The sequence below is a fragment of the Diachasma alloeum genome, unplaced genomic scaffold, assembly GCF_001412515.2.
Source record: "Diachasma alloeum isolate Michigan unplaced genomic scaffold, Dall2.0 Dall_scaffold_00176, whole genome shotgun sequence".
NCBI classification, from domain to species: Eukaryota; Metazoa; Arthropoda; class Insecta; order Hymenoptera; family Braconidae; genus Diachasma; species Diachasma alloeum.
Window position 1 is genome coordinate 205,935 of NW_021680342.1, and position 23,471 is coordinate 229,405.

The window sequence follows — 23,471 nt, forward strand, 5'->3', positions numbered from 1 at the left end:
ATGGAGGGAGGGGGGGGTGGAACATTTGGGTTTCGTCTAGCTACAGGGCGTATAATTGCGAACAAAACACTTGACAGTTGAAGACAGAACTGAACTCTCTCGAGGTGTGAAGTGTATCCTAAATCAAGAACAAAAGTCTGTAAAAAATCCAAGAAGCTCGCTCCTGAATTCTCTCCGAAATTATGCTGAAATCATCGGAAATCACAGAAAACAATCAAAGTCGATGAATTTGTCCGGAAATATTCATGTAATTTTAGTTTTCTAATGCAATAGAAAAATTAAAAAATTTTCGAAAATAATCAATGGAAACTCACAATTTCCGTGTAATTATTCAATAAAAATTCATAGGAAGCAGGAAATTTCAGGTATACTTGAAATATCAATTGATTAAAAACTGAACTTCTGCAGTTAAAACTGAAATTTAATTATATTGTTCTTTCTAAATTGAATTCTATGTCTCTCTCCTGGAAGTTTCCAGTCAATTGTCCATGACATTTCGACGACATTCCTGAAATCAACGCTATAATGACGTAAAATGACTTCATTTCGAAATCATGGTGTCACTCGATCATGAAGTGAACATGCCTTGAAAAAAAATTCGAAAAACCTCGGGACGATTCACCGAGGTTTCTCCAAACGATATATCGTCTCTCCGGGGCTGCTCGCGTGCCGGGAAAGGCGCGAAGGACGTTACGTAGATACAAGCGCGATATGCCAGAGGTACAGGCCGATCCGGTCGATAACGTAATTACTAAATGCTAATATAACGGAGCGCTTGGTATTTGTTCTTTGCACACACCAAGTTCATGCATACGAGCTCCCTAAACTGCATTACTGCATTGGCGCAGATAGGCCTTCAAGCGCGCATCATTATCTCCGATGTTTTTTCTGCCATTTAATATTTTCAAAGTGTACAACATTAACCCCCCTCTCGCATCAATCCACATTAATGTCGTCAACAACGACTTTCAAAGTGAGAATTTCCCTTAAAATTGACATTTCTTGAGAACAAAAACAAAAATTTTAATGTTCGCATGTTTACCGCCCGGTTTATGATACTCAAACTGGTATTTTTAAAGTTCTGCAGGTGACATCCCCCCGGGGGTAATTCGCCGATATTGTTAAACGGCAGTTTCGCAAGTTTATTCACTATGTTTAATTTAACAAATTGGGTGTAGAAGGGGTTTCACGTGAAAATAATTTTCTGTGTAATATTTGAAATTTCATTATTTTTTCAGATTTTAAAATTCACATGGAGCGTAAAATTTAATAAAAATTGTCATCCTAGTTAATAATTCGAAATTTTTATGAAATTCCCCCCTGAGATTGAAATTTTCAACGTTCGCACATTTATTGTACGCTTCATGATACTTAAACCGATATTTTGAAAGTTCTTCAGATGACATCACCCCGGCGATGATTCGTCGACACTTTGAACTGTTACTTTGGCCAGTTTATCTACTTTATTTTCAACAAATTGAGGATGAAAAGTGTTTCAGGTGAAAAACTCAGTCCCTACCCCCTGTTATCATCGTCGCGTATCATGCGGCCGTTTGCATGCCCGCCATTGAGTGTTATTAAGCGCGATTTCCACTATACGTCATGCATTTATGCAGACCCTTTTTTTGCATTTCGTGTCCAGGGAGAGAGAGACGAAAAATACGCATCTCTTTTTTCCTTTCCCCTTTGTATATCCAAAGTCGATTTAATATCTATCCCAGGTTTATGCACAGGGCGTATTAAAGTTCTCGTGCTGTGTGTGTGTGTGTGTGTGCCGTCGCGGCTTTGCAGCACGCATATTCCATATTTTTTCCTTCACTATCTTTCCCTCCGTTATTTTTCAACTCGCCACTAGCGGCACTGAGTATTGAAACCTGTCATTTAATAAAACGTTCTACCACTCGATGACTGTCTTGCATATTCGATGAGCCATCATCGTTGTGTCATTACGATTTTTCCCCAGTCAGTAGTGACCGATCCAATAGCGAAAGGGGAAAATGTTTGAGGTTCATGGGATTTTTCGTCTAGTTGACCGGTTGTTTCTTTAATTTTTCATGAGGCCTCATAGACGAAATTGGAGTCGGTTAGGTGGAAAAAATGATGGAGCAATGGACACGGCGCCTCTCTCATTTCCTGGCGCCGTGAGTGGAGAGAAAAAGCTCGGGGCGCCACTCCCGCGGGGCCTAACGAGCGAGGATACAGCGGGAAGGCCGACTCTGTAATTTTTTAATTACGCCAGCCACCTCTGTTGAGGTCGCCTCGAGGAACACAGTCACTCAACGTCAGTGACTTGCAACGTTCTACCCAAATATCCTCAGCCCTAATTTTTAATAACACCTTGGGAAGGGCTTCCAGATGTGGATTGGGGATGGTCAGGTTGGGATATTAAGGGGAGGCGAGGAACTAATGAATGAGGGGGTCCGCCGGAAAACAGAAAGAGTAATGAGAGTCCATTTCCTCTGGATGTGAAATGTTTTTTCAACAATTTCATGGGCAAAACAATCATTCAAATGCTCATACGATCCACTTTATTCTCATGAGGTTTTTCATTTTATTCAAGTTTTGGAATTCACATGCAGAGAAAAGTGGAAAAAAACCTTACTCTCTTTGTTAAATATTTAGGACAGTTGCACTGGCATTCCAGGCAATTGTGTCGATGAAAATTCACAATTCAATGACGTAATCAATGGAAACTGTGAATTCAGTTCATTTATTTCAAAATCCAATTTCGCTCTGCCTACAATTACTACTAAATTCACCATAACATTCCATTTGTTTTCCAACAGTGTGTCATGTGAGGTGAAAACGAGGAATATAATGAGAATTTCAGCTGAATGCTGGAGCATTTTATTCATCCATCTTCGCCCATATCTTCTGGACAAGTTTTATTATTCATTTTTCTCCCCCCCAAACTCATGTACATATTTATTGACCACGACCCATAACACTTCGGCTCTTCATTCCGTTTACTTCGGCATTTGGTTTGTTGGAATGAACTTAAGGTGGAAGGGGATAGGGTAGAAAAAGGGGTGGACTCACAGGAGCAAACGATCAAGACGGTAAATGCCGAGTGACGCGACAGCCTGCCCGGTGATACCGGCGACTTTATATGCTCGAACGCTTCAATCTTATGAATAAATATCTCCATTTCTCCACGGGGATATATCGCACTGGTCCGAAGGCATATCGTTGGACGCGACACAACAGATCGATAAAAATTCGTCTCGTACCTGGCCCCCATAAATATTCCAATAAAGAACGCGCTCTGGCTTTGGCGAGGGGTTCGCGCTCCTTCTCTTTGCTTATACATATACCTTGAAATTTTCCTCCAATGAATCTGCATGCGGTCTTGCGTGCTCTCTCTATTTATTCCTCCCGATTTTTTTTTCCAATCGCATGTTTTTTTTAGCTCTCGTGTCTCATGTACCAAATGCACAATACATTGTCTCATGAATTCTCCTTTTCCCTCCCTTCACTCGTTGTGCTTTTGCTTTGTATTTTTGGGGGTGAGAATGTCGCCATTGAATTCCGGGAAAATAAGAAACTTTGGCGGGAGTCTCTCAGCTGGGGTTATTAGCCACTAAGGCGTCGGGACGCTTCTCCCCGGTTGGAGAAAAATCCGCAAGATGGAGACGCGGGTGGAGTACACCGACTCTGCGGTGGTGGGCATATATATCTACCCCTTCAATTCTCCCCTCCTAACGTCACATCTATGAACCATTGGGATATAGACATCCCAACTTTGACATTCTATTCGTATCTCCTCTTTTTCCCCCGAAAAAAATTCGTGCCCACTGAAATAGACATTTGCATGCATTAATGTAAGAAACTTTGTCATCCAATTATACTCATACTTTATTCCGAACGTTCTTAAATTCCAGATAGAACGAGAGAAATGAAAATTGCTGAGTACACAACACAACACGAGATGAAGAAATTGTCATGAATTTGACGTGAATAAATAAACTACAACTTATGTTTACAACTTATTTGATTTTTTTTAAGGCAGTAAAATTTATTTACCAGCAATTTTATAATTCTCTGGTGATAATCAAACTGCGCATAGACTTGTATTCTAAATAAATACAAAATTCTTGAGAAAAATAATCATCATGATGACATCAGAATGAAAAATGAATGTCCATTGAAATTTCACTCCGATATTTCTTAATTTGTTTGACAATTGTAGAGCATACACAGCACAACACGATGATGAAATTGTCATAAATTCGACGTGAATAAATAAACCATGGAGAAGGCAAAAACCCTGAAATTGTCCTTTTTTTCACCGATTCAATATGTTATGCATTTGGTAACATATTTCGCTTCGTCTCAGCGTAAATAAAATACGCGCGAGAGACCGGCGGGCTGTATCCCAACGAAATAACGTTGACACGGGGAAAGAGAAAAGAGTGTGTCGTGTGGCACTGGATGCCGGAGTGAGAGAGGCTGAATGTGATGAGGTGGAGGTAACAGTGGAGTCGAAGGATAGAAAAAGCCCGGGTCTACAAAGAGAGTTCGGCAGAGAGGGTTGTCACCTCCTACGAAGTCCCCTCTGTTACACCTCCGCGAAAAAGAAGAGAGACGAGGAGTAAAAAAAAATGGGGAAAACCAGCCCCGGACTACGTACACACGTATTCTCAGCAGTTTTCCATATCCCAACCCTACATCCCACACATGCCCAATCCTTGTACACGTCGTCAAGAGTAGAGAGAGGTGAGACGTAAGAGGAGAGAGGGAGCGAGATAGAGGAGTTTGAGAACAAGGAACAAGAAGAAAAGGGGATGGCTCTGCGCAAGAAGAACGTGGCAGCTCCGAGCATAGCTAACTAGCTGAATCTGAATCAATACTCACTTCCTCCCCAGCCACCCACTTTCTCTGTCTTTCTCTCGTCTCCCCCTCCCGCACTTTACCTCAACCTCCCTCAACTTTTCTTCTTCCCTTAGGAGGCCGTACGAGTCCTTTAAAACCCTCAGTACCTCAATTCACGCTTTTCAAACGATGGTAGACGTTTGATCAGGACCGTCAAAAAAGGGAATTCAACGACTCTTTGCACCTTAATTTCCGGCATTTTCAAAGTTCATTCTATTTATGATGAAAAATAAAAAATTGGGAGAATAGTTTTTAAGAGAGTTTCACGCGTACTGAGAAAGTTTCGGAGAATATTTTAAAAGCCCCCGGTAGTGAGCCCCCTCCACCCCCCGTTGGATTGAAGTGAACGACGCATCAAGAAGAATATAAAATGGGGGATGAAAGTGACTGGTTTCGACACATTTTTTTTTTCACTCGTTTCTTCTTTCCACCATGCGATCGATCTCCACGTCTGGAGGAGAGTGAACTTGGGTGAAAGAAAATAGAGAGAGAGATTGAGGGAATCTAGAATGAAGAGAGATAGATTGTGTGCGTCGTTGGGTTGTTCTGCAAGATTGTCTCGATGGAGTTTCATCACGCTACAACTAGCCGCGTGGCGCGCGGACGTCGAGCCGTCTACTGGTCTCTATCACGGCTGGTTTGATTTCTTAGACTGCTGGGGACTGATTCCACGGGGGTAGCCTTCCTGGCGCACCCCTGTCTCTTCGTTCCGTTTTCGAGGAGCTAGGGAGAGGGGGGGGGGAAACGCTTTACGATCTCAAGGCGAGGTTCTTAAGACACCGGAGCTTATCCTTTAAGTAAAAACGTACACATTGGGTGGTTTTTGCTGGGCAGAGACTATCCATTGTCGCAAACAAATCTGGGAATTGATAATGCGGCTGTTGCTGCGTTAACGAAACAAATATTGAGGGAGTCTTGGGGCGATTTAGCCTGATTACACTTAAATATTGGGCTCCATGCACGGAAGTTCTTGGAAATGATTCCTCAATTTGAGGTGAAAAATTCAGTGATAAGTTCAATAAATTGAAAATTGCGTACAATTTGGTACTAAATGTTCATGTTTTCATTGAATATTCCGGTAAACTGGGAAATTATCCTCTTTTTGCTGCTCAAAATTTTGAAACGTCATTCAATTTTCAGTGAAATTTAAAATTTTTTTTTTCTATTGCACTTTAATCGAATTTTCCCCTAAAACAAATGAAAACAATGTTGTCTAAAAACTAATGACGAACGATTGGAAATGAAAATATATAATACATTGCACTAGGGTATGAATTATCTTCATTTGTGCATGCAGATACAACAATTTGAGTTGAAGGGGTCATGCTCTTCATATACCACATGCATATCCACATGGTGTGGGCTAATTGTGTTGCGTGGGTGCGAATATGGTTTATAGTTCGGCGGAAAAGCTGGCCCACAGCCAGGCAAACGAGCTCACGTGACGTCACGCAACGGAAATAGCAACACGGGCTAATTAGGCGAGTCTCAGGGGCTTACATATATGCATCTCTACAGTATCGCTCGAATGCTGAGGGAACTCATGCGTCCAGTCATTTGTGCAATCGTTACGAGATTGAACGCTTACACACACTCTCACTGGTGAGCATTATACACAGAAAGAATGGAGAATTAAAAAATCACTTTCAACAGTGGAAGTTGCATATACAATGTAATGAATAACGCGTTGAGGAGTTGTTTTGACAGGTGATTGAATAGAGGAGTGATGTTCAAACAGTTCAATTTTTACTTCCAGAGGTTCATGTGGTGCACCAGTTTAACGTACAAAATGTGTCGGACAATCACTTCCGGTGGTACTAAATAAATTACCCATGTGGGCTTGATTAGAGAATGACATTAATGCAATTTTTTGCAATTTTATAGAATTAATTGCACTTTGATTGATATAGTTAAATGATAATTTCTAATGTTGTGTTTGAAGATAGAATTTGTGATATAATTAGTCAAAATTATTAAATTTACGTTGAATATTCAAAAAAATTGTTTGATGCAGCAAAAAATCTTAATTAATTTACAAGAAGATATTCACTGGCTTCAAATTTACAGTTTCCATTAATTTTCTAGGACAATTATACTTACAGGATCTACCAAGTACTAAATACAATAAATGTGAAAATTTCAAAAAGATCTTAAATTTTAAAATTCCTTTCGTGATAATCCAACATCCAAAAATGATCATCATCACAATATCAAAATGTAAAATGAATGTGCATTGACATTTCACTTGAAAATATCTTCATTCATCTGCTATAAAAATCCTCTTATCAATTCCTACAAAATTCTCCAATGACGTACAATAAAATTTCTCTCAAATTCCCATTTGTCCCCGAAAAACCCCGACAATTACACGTGCTACATTCACTCTTGCTTAATGGTTCATTTGTTTGGTTTTTGACCTAAAATGTGAGAAAGCAAAAAACAATTTATTTATAAATAAAAAACGGTTCATTGGTATGTAAATGACAAAAAAGGAAGACATGATCGTGTGTTATCGAGAATGCCTCCCAAATGCCAATTTTTTCCCGAAACCCCTGACAATTACATGTGCTACATTGAAACAGTAGAATCAGAGAGTTGGCATAAGTTGAACGCGAGTTTATATCGCTGCTCGGCTTTCCCATGTATCACCGCCCACGGCTCTATTACATCCCCCTCCACGACCTCATCCCAAGCGATATATATACAGAACTATAAGCCGAGGAGACGCGCAACCATACAATGCAGTACAACATCACTCCGGCTCGGTTATTTTTCCATGCGTGGGCAGAGGCTAATTATGCGCCGCACCTTCGGGGCCCTTACCACTCCAGAAAATATATTCCCTCTTTCACTTGTACCGGTCAGCTTCTCAATGCTTGATACTCACTCTAAACGTTATAACGTTTCATATACACACGTAATGCCCGGGACTCAGGCACTTTTCACCGGTCGTTTCATTTACATAACAAATTGCGCCCGTAATTAACCAACAGAATACCCAAGACAGAGTGCGCGCTGGTGTGAGGTAGGTAGTGGGGATTCTTTGTGAGTTATGTGCGATGAGGTGACGAAGAGCGAGAGGGAGGAGGCGATGATGAAGCGATGTGCTCGGTTAATGTGAAGAGAAAAAGCCGAGGGAAATTATAATACGTCTTTGGAAAACAATGTTAAAGCGCGCGTAAACGGTGTAAACGAAAAGGGGTGGGCAAGCGGGCGTGACTGCGTTAAGTCAAGTTAAGGCGAGGTTAACTCCCTTAATTACTCAGATTTAATCAGGATTCTCCCCCCGTGTCGTATACGACCATCATACACGCCTTTGGCATAACTAAATGCCTTATATTGTAACTGCAATTCTTCTTCGTGCATAGATTTTTGTAATAACAGGGCAACTATTCAGTCCATCATTTTGCAAAGATTGTGGATTTGTTCCACTTTTCTATTCATTCGAAGGATTTAATTGATGGATTAATTTTTCCTGTTTTCATTTTTTTTCATGTCGTGATATGGAAAATGTTCTTGAATAGCACGTTGAATAAATTCTAAAATTCAACTTGTCATTGAATCATCAGTGATTATTTAACATAAAAGTTCAATCTTCTTGAATTTCCAAAGGATTGAGAAATTCCATAAACGACTTCGTTTTTAACCGAATTTCAAGAAATTTCCAACTGTACAATTAAATATGCTAAAAAATGAATTGTGATAAATAAAAATAAAAAAAATTAACCGCAGAAGGTATAAGAGTTAGGCCACAATGGTGCAAACTTGCCTAGCCACAGCGGCATCAGTATAGTATAGCTGCTGCACCGCGATCTATGACGTCCAGCATCGGAATATGAAGGAAACTTGCGAATGTTGGTGTAGGAGAGGTGAGGAGAGGGGTTGGCTCGCATGCTCGCTCACTTAACGAAGATTAATTGCACTTAAACCAACTGCGCGCGCGGTGAGCCGCTTCTCCGTGCGCCTCATTCTCACGTGACACCCGTGACCCTTTGAAAAAGACGAGAGTAAAATTTCTGGCTAAACGAGAGGGATAAAGTGATGCTTTTCGGCTGTTGTTTCATATGTTACGATGGGAAATTAATAAACGCCTCTTCGGTGGAAAAATAAAACGAGTGGTTTGGGGAAGGGGTGCCGGGAGATGAATGTACTCGGGTTGGAAATGGATATGCGGGTATAGGAGGAAAATAAATAAACGAAAGTGATTTGAGAGTAAGATAAGTCGAGTCGTAGATCAACGACTGACGCGTTGAGATTCCACTGATAAAGGCGTTGAGTGATTAGAGAAGGTCGCGGTTCGGGAATTATAAGTACTTTGGTAAATTGCTGGGGAGTTTAGAGGATTTATTCGCGGGATTATGATCGATAGGTGTCACTTTGGCATCGTTTTGTTACGGCGGTACGACTGAACGTCGATAAAATATGATTTATTTCTTCTCGCGGATATGTATGGGCTGGGGGGGAAATGGGGGGGCGGACACGTCTGCTCGGTTTTTCGGGGCGCCTCGAATGGATGTCTAATGAAGTGGGCCTCGATCTCGTTGATTGGAATGACTGCGTAGATTTAGGATGATAAAGTGTCACTCGTGATTTGAGGTGGGCTATGGGGGCTTCGAATGTGAGAAAGGTCGTTGGTCTGTATTTGGGGTTAGATATGTTTTCTGATGAACTGATGAGTTACTAAAATTGATGGTGAGATGAGAATCAAGTGATTGAATTATCTGTACACTGATAAAAAAAATTTATTGAATGACAATTTCACTGGAGTCCCGAGGAATTTTATCGTTAAAAATTCAGATTTTAATGAAAAAATGCAAATTTCAATTAAATTATTCCATAAAAATTGATGAGAATCCGGAAAGTTCAAATAAATATCTTCTTGAATCTTGAAATAATTGAAAAATTATCTTTTTACTGCTGTTAAAAAATTTGTGCTTCCATTGAATTTTTCGTAAAATTTGAAATTTAATTATTTGTTTCTTTCCTCTTGACACACTATCCTAACAAAGCAGAATTAACAATCTCTCCAAGATGTATATAAGTAGCACGATAAGAAAAACAGTTTCTCGAAACCTTTATAATCCGTCGACCAGCAGTGACGTCTACCCTGATAACAATCACCAAGGCGGAGGTCGTGGCCACGTTCCTCGCCTCTCTCCTCTCCTCATTGTTGGGTATAAAATATTATTTTGCCAGGCTTGGGCATTCACTCGGGACAACCATCCGGGGGCTTTTCATGAAAGAAACAGCGGAGAGATTAAGAGCGACTTGGCCCAAACCAAGAGAGGAGCCCGCACGGTTATGGATAATTATCAAAGAGCTGGTGAGAATGTATATAAAAAAACCAAGTGGAAAAGATCTCGAGAGAGGTTAAGCGTGGTAGGAAGGAGAAAATTCACGGAGCGAATGTCCTGCGAGACAAAAGACACGCTCGTCCATTTTTTTTTCGCTCCTCCGCTGTTCGTATTCATTTCAGTTCTATTTTTTTTCAACTCCATTGTTTGCACTCATTGTGATCCTCTTACCACAGCCAAAAGTCTGCATTTGAAAAAAAAACAGGGGGTGGGGGAGGGGGAGGAAATCCCAGTTATCTCTCTTTATATTTCCCAACCCTCTTCGAGGGCTCCAATTTACGATTGCCATTAATTGCTGGCAAATATTATCATCACCGGATTTCAATGAGGGAAGGAAACTCTTATTTTTCCACCTCGTTCCCCCCCCCCCCCCTCAATGCCCTCCTTTTTCTTTCATCTGACTCATTTTTTTTATTATCATTTTTCCCCACCACTTTTCCCCTTTCGACCCGAACGAAGATTGAAATAAATGGGGCAAAAGTTTTCTCACGTAATGGAATTACTTTGTTTCGATATCCACCCCCACAGTGGCTACCTCTTCATCGTTTTTTCTCCTTTTTTCACGGAGAAGAAGAGCCGGACGGATCGGACTAATAGAACCCGGAGAGATAATTATACAATGGCTAATTGCACACCGGATGAGGCGCGGATTTTTACTCCCTTTTTTATACTTTGTTTCATCCTCCTCATTTTCCAGCTCACGGTCTTTCATTATTTAGTTTTTCTTTTTTCATCCCGCAGGCACCATAACTAAATAATCCACGAGTCCTCCACCACCGAGTGACTTTTTAATTTCACCGCCCAGGCTCTCGTAAAAATATCCTTACCATTTTCTCTCTCCGTGGAAAATTAATTGAGGCAGAATGAGCCGCAGTGGGATGAGTAAGTAATTACTAAACATCGTGGAATAAAATTAACATTTAAAAAATCATCAAGACCTCGGACTGTGCAGACCAGTGTACTCAAGAAATGAAATGACGTGAATGTCTTAAAATAATACGTTGTTTTCGTCTAAGAACAAGACATTAACCCCATTAGGATATGGACAATTTCTTGAATTTGAAGAGGATGGGATTCATTAATTGCACTAGTTCAAACTTGATAAAATTATCAGCCCACATAATTGGTTTCCCACTGTTGAAACAAAACATGGCATATGCCACATCATCGTGAGATTTTATGGCACAGGCTCACGGGGGACTCGATCTCGTGCAGAAATGCAGAGCCCTGAGCGATTTCGCGAGAACCGATTCACCTCCATATATATACACACACATCTTCATCTCTCCATTCTCCACACGTTAAATTTTTCGCGTCGCCGGGACGAGGAGAGAGGAGAGAGACCTGAGGAGTGTGTAGAATGCACCAATGGGTATTCGGTGCCGAGTTAATAACAGGGGTGGCGGTACCGATTATTTTGCACAGCGATAATTAGACGTCGCGCCGGTCGTTCGCGAGGTAAATAACGAGAAAATAATTGCGCGACAGGAAGGGGGGTTCATCTTGGTAACGTACACACTATGATACATAATACAAGGCGCCTTCCCTGTAACATGCTTTTATTTAAAAGCGCGAGAAGAGAGGAAAGTAATAATGAAAAAAGGAAGGAATAATTCTGGTGAAAAACTAAAAAGGCAGAGCCAGGGGGTCCAATAATAAAGGAGTCGAGGGGTCAACGTTGAAGGCTCTTATCCCCGAGGACATAGCCAAAGTGGTTGGGCTATTGGATAAATTAAGAATAAGAACAAGGGAGGAAGCAGAAGAATAAGTTAATTAAGTAATAAAAAGTCACCGCTAGTGGACGAGTGCTTCTCGTCTGTTGGAACGACCTCTCGTTGGATTTAAATTAAAATAAACATCCCCTAAATGAGTCGCCAGCGTCCCGATGTCGCCGTGGTCGTACTTACAACCCCCTTCGTCTCTCTGGCATCACCCCGTCGAGCTGGTTAACAGCGGCTAATTAATTTTGAGCTTGTGAAACCGAGAGGAACGAGAGAGGGAAATTAAATGGAGGGCGACGGGGCGAGAGAGGGATAACACCGGAGTATGAACTGGCACGGGCCGATGGGTGGGTGGACTATTAAACACTGAGCCGAGGCCACTGTCTGACTCTTTAATTAGCCCGTGGAGTGTGCCTGTGGATGGGGGAGGTGTTGAGAGGGCGGAAGCAACAGGTGAGATGCAAAGCTAAAGGGTTAGCACTCGGTGAGACTCAAAAGCCGCGGGGACTGAAGAGTTATGGGGTTGAGGAAGAGTCTCTTTGCTGGGTTTTTTGGTGCTTTGGGGTTTGCAAGGGAATTTAGGCTGACAGTTGGCTTTTATTTGGTGATTGCTGTTGAAGGTGGCGAGGAGAGTTCTATATTGTGTTTGGAAAATTGGCAATCAATCTAATGGGGTCAACTGCAGTGAAAATATCAGAGTTGAATGTTGTTGAATGTTGCTTAAATTTTATTTAGGGGAAAAACTAATGAGATTTTAAATTTAAAAAAAATTGCAAGGAAAATTGGAAATCTTGTTTGAAAAAAAAATCATCGAGAATTCCGGATTTTTCAATGAATATTTGAATTAAAATTTACATTTTTCATCAAATTTTTCATAAAATTATCAAAAAATGAAGGTAAATAAAATTATGAATTATTGAGTTTAATCTCCTCACAAATATATATGACATTAATTGTATTGAACAAGCAAATTACAAAAAGGAAAAAAACAGAATAAAACATCTCATAAAATGAATTCAGCATACATTCACAAACCAATTGAGATTAATTAAAAAGCCATGAAATGAAACCATCAAAGCATTTTTGTGAAACAATTAAAACCTGTTGAATACCCGACTAAAAGATAAAAGGCGAAAAGGGCGATTCATACTGCCAGAGGGAAAGGGTTGAGTTGAAAGTGATGAATATTCGGGGATGAATCTGCCGGGCTTTAAAAGGGGTAAACGAAATACTGACGGGGGTGGGGTATGAAAATGAGGACAGTTGAAGCTAATGAAAAGTACATTATTACCGCGAGGGGAGGACAGAACGGGTTGAATGTGATAATTTACGCGGGGGAGTGCGTACTGGGGGGCCTAGGTGGAGGGGGAACTGAGAGGATTCCCGTATGCCTGAGACAGGAGTCCTTAACCCTCTGCCCATTTAATTATCCTTGAAACATGCCTTAAATATTGTCGGAGGGTTGTGCAAATGATGAAAACGCCACCGCAAGGGGAAGGGTTGAACCCTCTAGCCTCGTTAAGTGAACAGAGATTTCGTCACCGCTCACTTGTGCCTAATCCCCTTGTTCAATTCATCTTGACGTTGTGATTTCGTAAATGATACTCTCAAGAAAAGGCTAATTATCAGAAATTTATTGAGTTTCTCTCTCTCAAGCTGGTGAGATTAAAATTATACATCGACGCTCGTGTATTGGAAAGCACGATAAAGGAATTTTTATGTGTCAACAACATTCCCAAACTCTCATTCTAGAATTTATAGAATACATAATTGATCGTCTCTATCGTTTTATCTCAAAAAGTCCTGAGAATGCACACAAATAAAATACGTTATCTCCGAGGTAATGTACTTATCTCTAATCCTCCACTTGTATCCGTAAAAAAAAAAGATTTCCTGCATTTTATGGAAACATCTCGTACGAAGCCTCAATAACTATGAATAAATTCTCCACCCAGAAAAATCATTAATTATCAAAATTTATTTTGAAAAAATGACACTTTCATTATTCACTCGTCTCTCCTCTATGCACCTTAACGATTCCATAAATGCATGTACACGGAATATATTATTCTAAATGTTGAATTCTTATCTTTAATTCCACACTTGGGCCTGTAAGAATTTTCATACAACCGTTATTAAATTCTTTATTACCCTCTAAAGCCCACATATAAATATCGCTGGACTTTTATTCCATTCATTGATGACCAACTCAAGTGTTCATCCACGTAAATGTCCGAGTGCAGCTTCCAAGGAGGGGGGTCTAGACTCGTATCTATTAATTGTCTCTGTTGATTCATTCGATCGTGCCGAGTGTATCAAGCAGTTGGATCCCGAGCAACATTGGTCATTGGTACTGGACTTGGGGCCATTTACGAGCTCGAACCCCTCTTCTAATTCCCGTGAAAGCCGTTTGTATGTGCAACGATTAAAATTAACAGAACGTGCCGATTGAAGAATGATCATTCGAGAATTCCAACTGGGATTCCCCTGAATACCTCCAATGAAATTAAATTGCTCAATCTAATACTCGTTTAAATTCTTCACGCTTGAATATGTTAAAATCTCTCGTGTCTATTTCATTATCGCGTGTCATCGATCTCGAAATCTCTACACTGAGAGAAAAAAAAGTTTTTTGAGAAGGACGTCTTCACTTGTGTCAAGAAACTCATGACTCAAAAATTGACATGAAAAAAAAAATATCGTGCATTGAGAAAAAAAACTTTCATCAAGAGATTTTGTAATTGTCACAAAGAAGAGGATAATTTGTTTATAAATGTGATTTCTGAAACCAAGTCTAGTTGAATCAATTTATACAATAGTTTTTTAGTCTCAAATCCAGAATATTTTCATGTAAAAACCATTTAATTTTCTTTTGAAAAAGTACGAAATGTCTTGACGAAAGTCTTTCTTATCAATGTACGTGTTATTTTTTTCCTTTAAGTGATAGTAGGTGAGGAAAGGGGATATTCTGTGAGTGATGTGACGTGCACCCAGAAGCCGAGGGACTAGGTGAAGCTGGAGAGACCCTGACCGTGACCTACCTTTCTTTATGGCGTCTATGCCACAGCCAGTGAGAAAGGGAAAGAGACTGGAGGTGACGCGTGGGTGTCTAGCACGCATATGCAATGACGCTTCTGTATTTGTATCGTATATACCCCCATAGTACTTTATACCTGATACACGTACCCGTGTCGAGGCTGAACACTCAATGGAAACCCGGGGGATTCAAACGAAGTTTATTTCGCGAGAGAATTAGACAATATTTACATATTTTAGAAATTCTTATCATATTATCGTTCCGCTGAAATTTTGAGGGATTTCCTGTTAAAAATTATTAGTCAACAGTCCATGATATTTTCCTCCAATAGCGTATCCCCTCTCCCCATGAATAAATAATTCGTCATTACTGTTTTGACCACTCTCGTCTCTCTCGACCATTGATTAATCCTCTCAACCCTGAATAATGGATTTTTCATTTTACCCAGTTTGTTAAAACGCTCCGTATCTCCCGGGCATTTCCATTGTACTTTACGATTTCGAATCAAAAATTAAGAGAATAAATAAACGAGGCGGAGAGAGAACCTCGATGAAGGTTTAACCTGGCGCGTTCTTTGAACCGTAGACCCCGTCGTTTGGTCGTGTCCCACGGGTGAGAGCAGTCCGAGAGACTACGATCCCATCTGAGAAAAACGAAGATAAACCCTGAGGAATTAATTAAGACCGGGCAATCAAGGAGATAGCCGAGGATGAGGAGAGAGGAGACGACAAAAAGGCGCGAGGAGTCGAGTATAAATATCCAACGGTGCGTTTAACACGCCTTCAACGAACCTCTTATTCCCCTCCCGTCCCGCTCTCTCGTCAGGCAAAAAATACGAAATTCTTATTTTTGTATTTCTCGATACTTTCTTTTTTACAGTCCAGCAGTCCCAACCCTTTGCACTGTCTTCTGCTCCCCCCGCCGTTGGCATCGATTCACATTTTACAATCTCTCTCTCAACCAACAAACCCGCTCCACTGGGTGAGTAACGGCTATTCCAAGAAGTTGTTTCAAATAGGGAGCTAATTTGTTCGCACTCAGTTTGATACCTGTGTATGTGGCGCAAACTTCGTATATATATTTACACATTTGGGTCGAAGGAGCCCAGCGGTGAAGGAGATTCGACCGAGAGATTTGTTGAATGCAATAGTCCACATGCGCCGCCGAAAATTGCAATCCCAGGGGAATTAATTACCCGGCAGAATCCAATTCACCTGCTGCTACGAAAAATTGGTGAGTAGCTCTTTACGGAGGGAAGAGTTGGATAAAAATTGTCTAGAAAATCGCGACCAATTTTACCATACGGAATATAATTGTGGAGCGAAATTGTAATTGAATAAAAAATATTTTTTCCGGTAGATATCTTGCGATTCGCTCGGTAAAAAAAGACATGTATGGATGCCAGAATTACCTGTTCCCTGTAAAGTAAAATTTCTCGCACCGGCAGGGTATTTTTTTCTGACTTCGGTAAAAAAATCATTCTCCGTTGCAGAAAAATTTCTATCCATATATATGAGTGATTACGCAAAGCTGACCAATTATGCACGTTCATGGGGTAATTTCTGACGGCATAAATGGTAAATTCGGCACTAGTTACCCTCAGGTTTAATCAATTTTTCCGAGTCATTGCCCCATTATAGGATGAAAAAAATCTAGAAATGGATTCAGCTCCCCGATTACTTGACTTGTTTGGTAATGTTTCTCCAACTTTCTTCTCCGTGTTGGGTTTAATTAAAAAACGAGGTTTTTTATCGAGATGTCGGGTGTCAGGTGTTGAGTCTCCCTGAAAATGGACAATATGAGCAGGATACGGGGGAAGGAGAACGGGAGAGGATGGCCTGAAAAGATATGCGTGGAATGTCGGGGGGTGGTGATACTGTCGTCTCGTATACTCCATGCATATTGCGGAAGAAGTCTTCACGAGCTGCTGCCCAAGGAGCATATATAAGGGGGCCGCCGGAGAAGGACAGTTGGGTGGAAGGGGGTGGTATATCGTATGAGTTATTAAGATAGTTGCGCGCATGCTCCCGCCTCTTTCATCGATTCATAAGAATATCCTGTCTTCGTTTGGTGGATGTAAGTATGTGTGGAAAATCCAGTGCCGTGACATCTCAGATATCCTTATGAGTGCACAACCCCTGTGGGGAGAGTCCACACGTTATGTGGGAATGGATGAATGTGAAAATTTACTGTACTCATATTGTAAACATTGAGAAATCATCCACATTCGATGGCGTAATTTTTCATACAACTCCGGATAAATTTACCAAATTACCCTGAAGTTTAGTAAATTTCTTGGAACAAGCGGAGAAAAATTCACCACTTATCTCACATTTTTTCCTCGATATTGAGTCAAAAAGACCTCAAACTGAATTTCCCTCCACGATTACTTGATTTGTTTGCTAATTTTTCCCCATTCGAAGATATCGAATAATGTTTTAAAACTCGAATAAAATACAAATCAATTTGATTTTCCACCGCAATAATCAACACAGACAGTAGTTGTAGCCGTGTCGCTGAGGTCACGCCTTCTTTCTCTCGTGATGAGAAACCGGTATAGCCTTTCCCTCTTATTCACAAATACACTCGTCTCGCTCATTCTTTCTCCACTATAAGTTTCTCAGTAAAAACGACACGTGGGCGGTGCAGAGGTGAACGGTATTATACAAGGGAGTCTTTGGAATAACTGACGGTATTCTCCGCGGATGAAATAAAATATTGAGCGTTTATAAGCTGCAGCCGGTTAAATTATTATTGCCTGGGCAGTACGCGTGTGTCCCAACCCTTCCACAATGCGTCCTATACATTTGAGTGTTGTTTACGGGTGGAGTCGATAAAATGAGGGTATGAATGATGCGGTTGTAAACATGTATCGTTAAGTTAAACCTTGGGATGTTGAAAAAGAAAGAATTGGAGGATTTCAGATGCGTTGGGATAAATAATTCTGGTGCACTGTGAAAACTAGGGTTTCAAGACGTTTTAATTTGAGGTATTAAACACAAAAATGTGTCCTACTGGCTAACTTCTATTCAGATACTGGACATTTATAATGGCAGCACTACGACAAGATATTAACTCCGTTACGATACGAAATCCCAAGACATTTAGATGATTTATAAATTTTTTTTCCAATTTACTAAAGTTCTGAATTTATTGAAAGAGGTGAAAGCACGATGAGGGAGGACAGCGTGGTTTTTGGTAAAAAAAATGAGGCATCATGAGTTTGAAACAAGAAGTCCTCGAGTAAGTTACCTATATAGAATGTCTAGAATGCATGTATTTATATCTGAATTTGAGACACGAAAAACAACTTAAACTAGGGGACACAAAGGTCTTAAAAAAGGAGACAAAAGTGTCTTAACTTTAGGCACCAGTTTTTCTAGTGTAGTGGCAATGGGTATTTTTGGGTACGACACTGAGGTTGAGGGAGAAGCATGTGTACTGTTTGTCGGTGGGAAAGTGTGGGAATTTAAGGGTGGGTGGGGGTGGGTTTTTAAGGTTGAAGTGGCTAGCCTGGATCGCCTCGGGGCGCGAGTGGGGGTGATCTATGCGTTTAATTAACCATAGAGACGCTTCTGCCCCAACTCTTAGCCACTCTTGGTTCAGGGCTGGACGGTACTGATGGGGTTGCCTCAGTTGTGGTGGTACTTACGGCCACTAACCTCGGTGTGAGGCGAAGTGAGAGAAACAGAGAGGGCTGGTTACATGAGAAGCCTTGAGAAAAGAATGAGAGAGGAGAGTGAGGGCGGGTAGTTCGCTATTGCCGACGGAATTAACCCCCGGGAAAAACTTATAATGTGTCTTGTTAGGAAAGGGCGAAGTAAGGGATGGTGGCTGGAGGTGGATGCGGACAAGCTGATACACCCAGAGACCACACGTTCAATGGCCTCCGCTTATGCCTCGGAATTCAGTGGTGATTAATTTCAAAATTAATGGTGAGGACAAGAGGACGCGCTTGGCTTTTTCCTCTTTACTCCAGTGGACATAATTTATTTGTCGTTAGGTATTTGCGATAAATGCGGGTTGAGTGACAGCCGACGGGGGATGAAAAATAAAGGGAATTGAGTTCTGCAGGTAACTTCGTACCGAGGGTTTTCCCACTATCATTGTCGATGATTCCTCCTCACCCCTCGATTCTTGACTATTTCTATGGTCATTGGCAGTCACATCGAGGGAGACATAATGGAGCCAGCACTGCCCCTTTTCACAAGAGAAAATTATGTTTGAAAAATATAAAATCGTGGGAGGGTAATTGTACCGATGATAATCGATAAACAATTTGCCTTGTGTTTTTTTTCTTTCTTTTGTCATTCACATGTTTCTGTTTTGAAAGGCTTTCTACAATGTTTCAATGGCCCAGAGGAGCGTCGGTTTGGGCGCGGTGGAGCAATTATAATAATTACCGGAATATGGGGGACGCAATCAGGATCACCCAAGCGGGCGAAACGCACTCTGATTACGCTTTCTCACTCTTTTATACATATTTTATGGCTGCAGTGGGCTTTTTTATTGTTTCATCGGGGTGCTCTCTCTCTCTCTCCCTCACCCACTAAATCCAACGGCCTTCGGCTGTACGTGGCAAGTGTGGACACACGTTTGCGTTGATGTAATCACTCCCCCATTTTTTCCAACTCCCTCGACTGTCAAATGTATTTATTCCAATTTTTTTTTCCCTCTAGTTTTTTGATTTTTTGTGTTTCTTCAGGAAGAATTAACGCCGCTCCCTAATTACCTGCGATGCCAACGGCCCCTGAATTATATTGCGTGTTTATAAACGTACTGGCATTTATATTTTTATTTCTCTCGGGTTGACAAAACACGCGATTAAAATTCGGGGAATCGTTATTAATTATGAAGTTTAATTATTTGGTTCATTTTTTTCTTTTTGCTGTGTCATTAATAGTTCAGTCGTATTTTTTAAAATGAAATTCATGGAAACTTGAAAATATTGCAGATTGATATATTTTATGATTTGAAAATGAAAAAAAAAAGGCAAAAATGCGGTAAAATACAAGACATTCGTTTGTTAATTTAGAATAACAATTCTTCAGGTCCAATTTAATTGTCCGACTAATCTCCATAATTCAGGAATAAATTTATCCATGGTAGTTGGTCTAGACTCGTCACAAAGGGAAAGAAATTGTCCCATTTAATTGAAAATTGAATCACCCATTGACATTTCTTCAATAAAAATCCAAAGTGTCCATTCAGCCTCACTAGTCTCACATATATTTTTCCATGACAAATTACCACCAATTAATACTTCATAAAAAATCGATTAGTCAACGGTAATTTTGCACCAGTTAATACCCATGTAATCAAGCACTCCTGCGCGTGGCACATGTGCAACCAGAGTACCTCGACATCGAGAGCGAGCCGTCACATCCGTGTGTCAAGTGACGAGAGCGGAAGTGGGCCGTAATAAAAGAGTGACTTCCGTCGGTGAAACAATAAGTCTGGAATAACCATGCCTTCCGCGATTCATGAAATGTGTGCATTACCCACGATAGCTATTATTATCCCATTTTACCGGCTAATTCATGTCAAAAATCACTCCCGATCGGCACTCATAACCCCACGAAGCCCTGAACCTCGCAGAAACTCTCTGAATTGACTTACCCCGGTTTTTAGCCAGCGCTGTGTTCGATATATCGATTTATCTCACACTCCACCCCCGAGAATTCCATTTCGCATTATTCAATTTTCACTTTCCTCTTTGCCTTTATGATGATACAATTTTCAGGTCGTGAAGGAGGAGTGATATCGGCTCGTTGTACCGATATATATGTAAACCCTCTTCCATAACCCTCGGAATATCGAGCAACGTAATTCCAAACGATAAAGAAAAACTTGGGTTGTAGTCATTCTTTTTCTTCCTCCTCCGAGGTATCAGGTAACTCGTTGAAGAAGTTTTTCGAAAAGGGTAAAGGCAAATAGAGTGGTTTAAAGACGATTCACTTTATCAGACTTGGTCGTACCCCCGTGCTTTCATTAATTCCCGTCGTATTTCTCGCTCGTACGTTCCAAGCTAAATCGCCCAAGTGAGAGAGCCCATGCCTCTTTGGTATATGATGGTAATGCCGAGTGGAAAAGAATGAGGAAAAAGTGCAAAAGAGGGGTGGAACGGAAAAGGTCGTTAGCTGCGTGCCACGTACGGTGGGACAACCGGTTCTCTCTCTCCCAGTTATTCGTCGTTAATTCGCCGGAGAGGAGTAAGTAATCGGCGGCGGCGGCTGCAGCGGCGGCGGCAATGGCGGAGTCGCACGAGCATTCACGTCTATACTTGACCACCATGACGGCATATGTGTTATATGCTGGAGTGTCTCGTGAGCACGAGCTGGGGCTGAACTCGACGACGTGTCAAGTTATGTCCCCCCGGCAGTCACTGTGTGGGGCGAGATAAAACGCGAGGAGAGAGAGATAGGTGTCATACCGATCAAACTTGTCGTCTCCGGGGGTGTGTGTGTGCGTTCGCTGGGTACTTTGGGACTTGTTGGAATTTTTATGGGCATTTATAACGCGTGTTTGAGAGTCCTTTGGCGAGACTTAAGTACTTGCAAGATTTTCTCATAATTCGCGCCATCAATGCTCATTTTCCAGAATCGTTAAATTCAATATTTATATTTATACAAATTGCTCGTGCTGGCTTGGCTGGGTTATTAGTAATTTTATTGTTACTTACCGGAGAGGTTGGATGGCATAGAACTGGAGGCTTTTTCTGCAACAGAGGAGAATAAAACATTGTTAGAATTCAAAAAATGACATCTGATGAAGGGTTTTAGAAAATAACAATCAACTTTATGGTAATATTATTTGAATTTAGAGTTACGTTATTCATGATTGGAAAGTGTGATAAATTAATTTTCACCAAACTTAATTTATATTTGTTGAATAATCCTATGATAGTTGACCAGTAATTTTCAAATCAATAGAAAAATCAACAATATATATCTGAATTTTCCTGATTTCTAATTGAACGGAAATTTTTAGTTTACATTGATTTTTCATTGGAAGCATAACTTGCTAAATAATACCAAAAATGTATAGAGAATTCCAATCGGAAATTTCAAACAGTGTAAAATAAAAAATCACAACAAGATTAATGATGTTTCATTAGTTTTTATTTATGAAGCAAATCCTTATTTGACCGTGTGGAAATTTTGTACAATAGCTTGATGGAGGGGACAACAATAAATGGAATCGAAACTTTCACGTCCATTATCCCACATAAATGAAATGCTACGGAGGTTAGAGCATTCCGCTCACGCTATATACGTACAGCCCAAGTATTATGTTATATTTCATACTTCTCCCAACGCGGAAACTACGGGATAATTTGAGGAGAATGGACTGCAATTATTCGATGGGGTGTGCATACGTAAGGAGGGTGCGCTCTGTCTCGTCACTCCACTTGCATTCACTTCCTTTAATTTTCTCCCTCACTCAGTGTTGTCCTCCTTCATGTGTCCACTGTCCAAACTAATAATCGAAATAAGAAGTTTTACACAGTTCATCGTGCAAATCCATTCGTCGATTTCACCCGCGTGACAATATCAAGCCGTACGATTATTTTCCGCTTTGTACACTTATGTACTTGTATTGTGGCATTTATGGAGTAGAACTTTTAGCTGCAATTTAGTCTAAGTTTGTGGTTGTAGGCATACGTGAGAGCTAAACGACACGCGACCCACTGAGGGAAAGTTAATGAATATTGAATTTCGAAGCCATCAAGAACATTTCTTAACACAGTGAAGCCGTTAATTAGCGGCTGTAATTGAATTCGAGTATTAACACCGATAGACAATTGAATCAAACGATTCAAGGGATGACAGCGAGAACACGATGTGGATGAAAATCGAGCCCATTGGTTCATTTAGATTTTCTCGCTGAAATTTGTAGGAAAAATCCCGGAATTTCAGGACAGAAGAAAATGACTATAATTTAATTTTTAATGTTATGAATTTGAATTCAAATAAAATCAAGGCACTTTGGCTCTGGAATCCAGTACTGAAGGTTCTTAAAATAACAAGAGTTCAGAAAACCAGATTTTTTTTCTATGTGTGCAAATGAAATCTTGATAAATTCAGAATTCAGAACAATAATTGACAGAATTGTGACAATTTCCAAAATTTGAATTGCATTGAGTACTAAAAAAAAATAAAATGATTTGCCAACACCATGTGGAAATTTCACTTTAAAAATTCCACCCGGATATCCTTAACCACTCTCTTATCATTACGATTATATTTTGGCATTTCATGGAGCCACTCTGTGTGAGTAACACGTGCCAACCGGTCACGTGGTACTCCCGGTTAGTGTGCAGGAATTTCTTATCCGTGCGGTGAAATGAGAATTTGTGTGCGACGTCGAGTAGAAGTGCACTATAGCCGCAAGGGAGTTGGAGAAGCCCGTGAGAGGGGGTGTGAAGGGACGATTATGAGCGGGTAAGTGGCGCCGTCCAGTTTTTACTCACCCCCCCCCCCCCCG

The 23,471-nt window shown here is 40.7% G+C and overlaps 1 protein-coding gene across 1 annotated transcript in view; it reads right to left on the minus strand.

The window, feature by feature from the left end:
* LOC107045379 (zinc finger homeobox protein 4) overlaps positions 1–23,471 on the minus strand; it is a 116,726-nt gene that overhangs the window by 50,500 nt on the left and 42,755 nt on the right. The window contains exon 3 of the mRNA XM_015267683.1: positions 21,667–21,702. The gene's annotated coding sequence lies outside the window, so the exon portion shown is untranslated. The remainder of the gene's footprint in view (positions 1–21,666; positions 21,703–23,471) is intronic.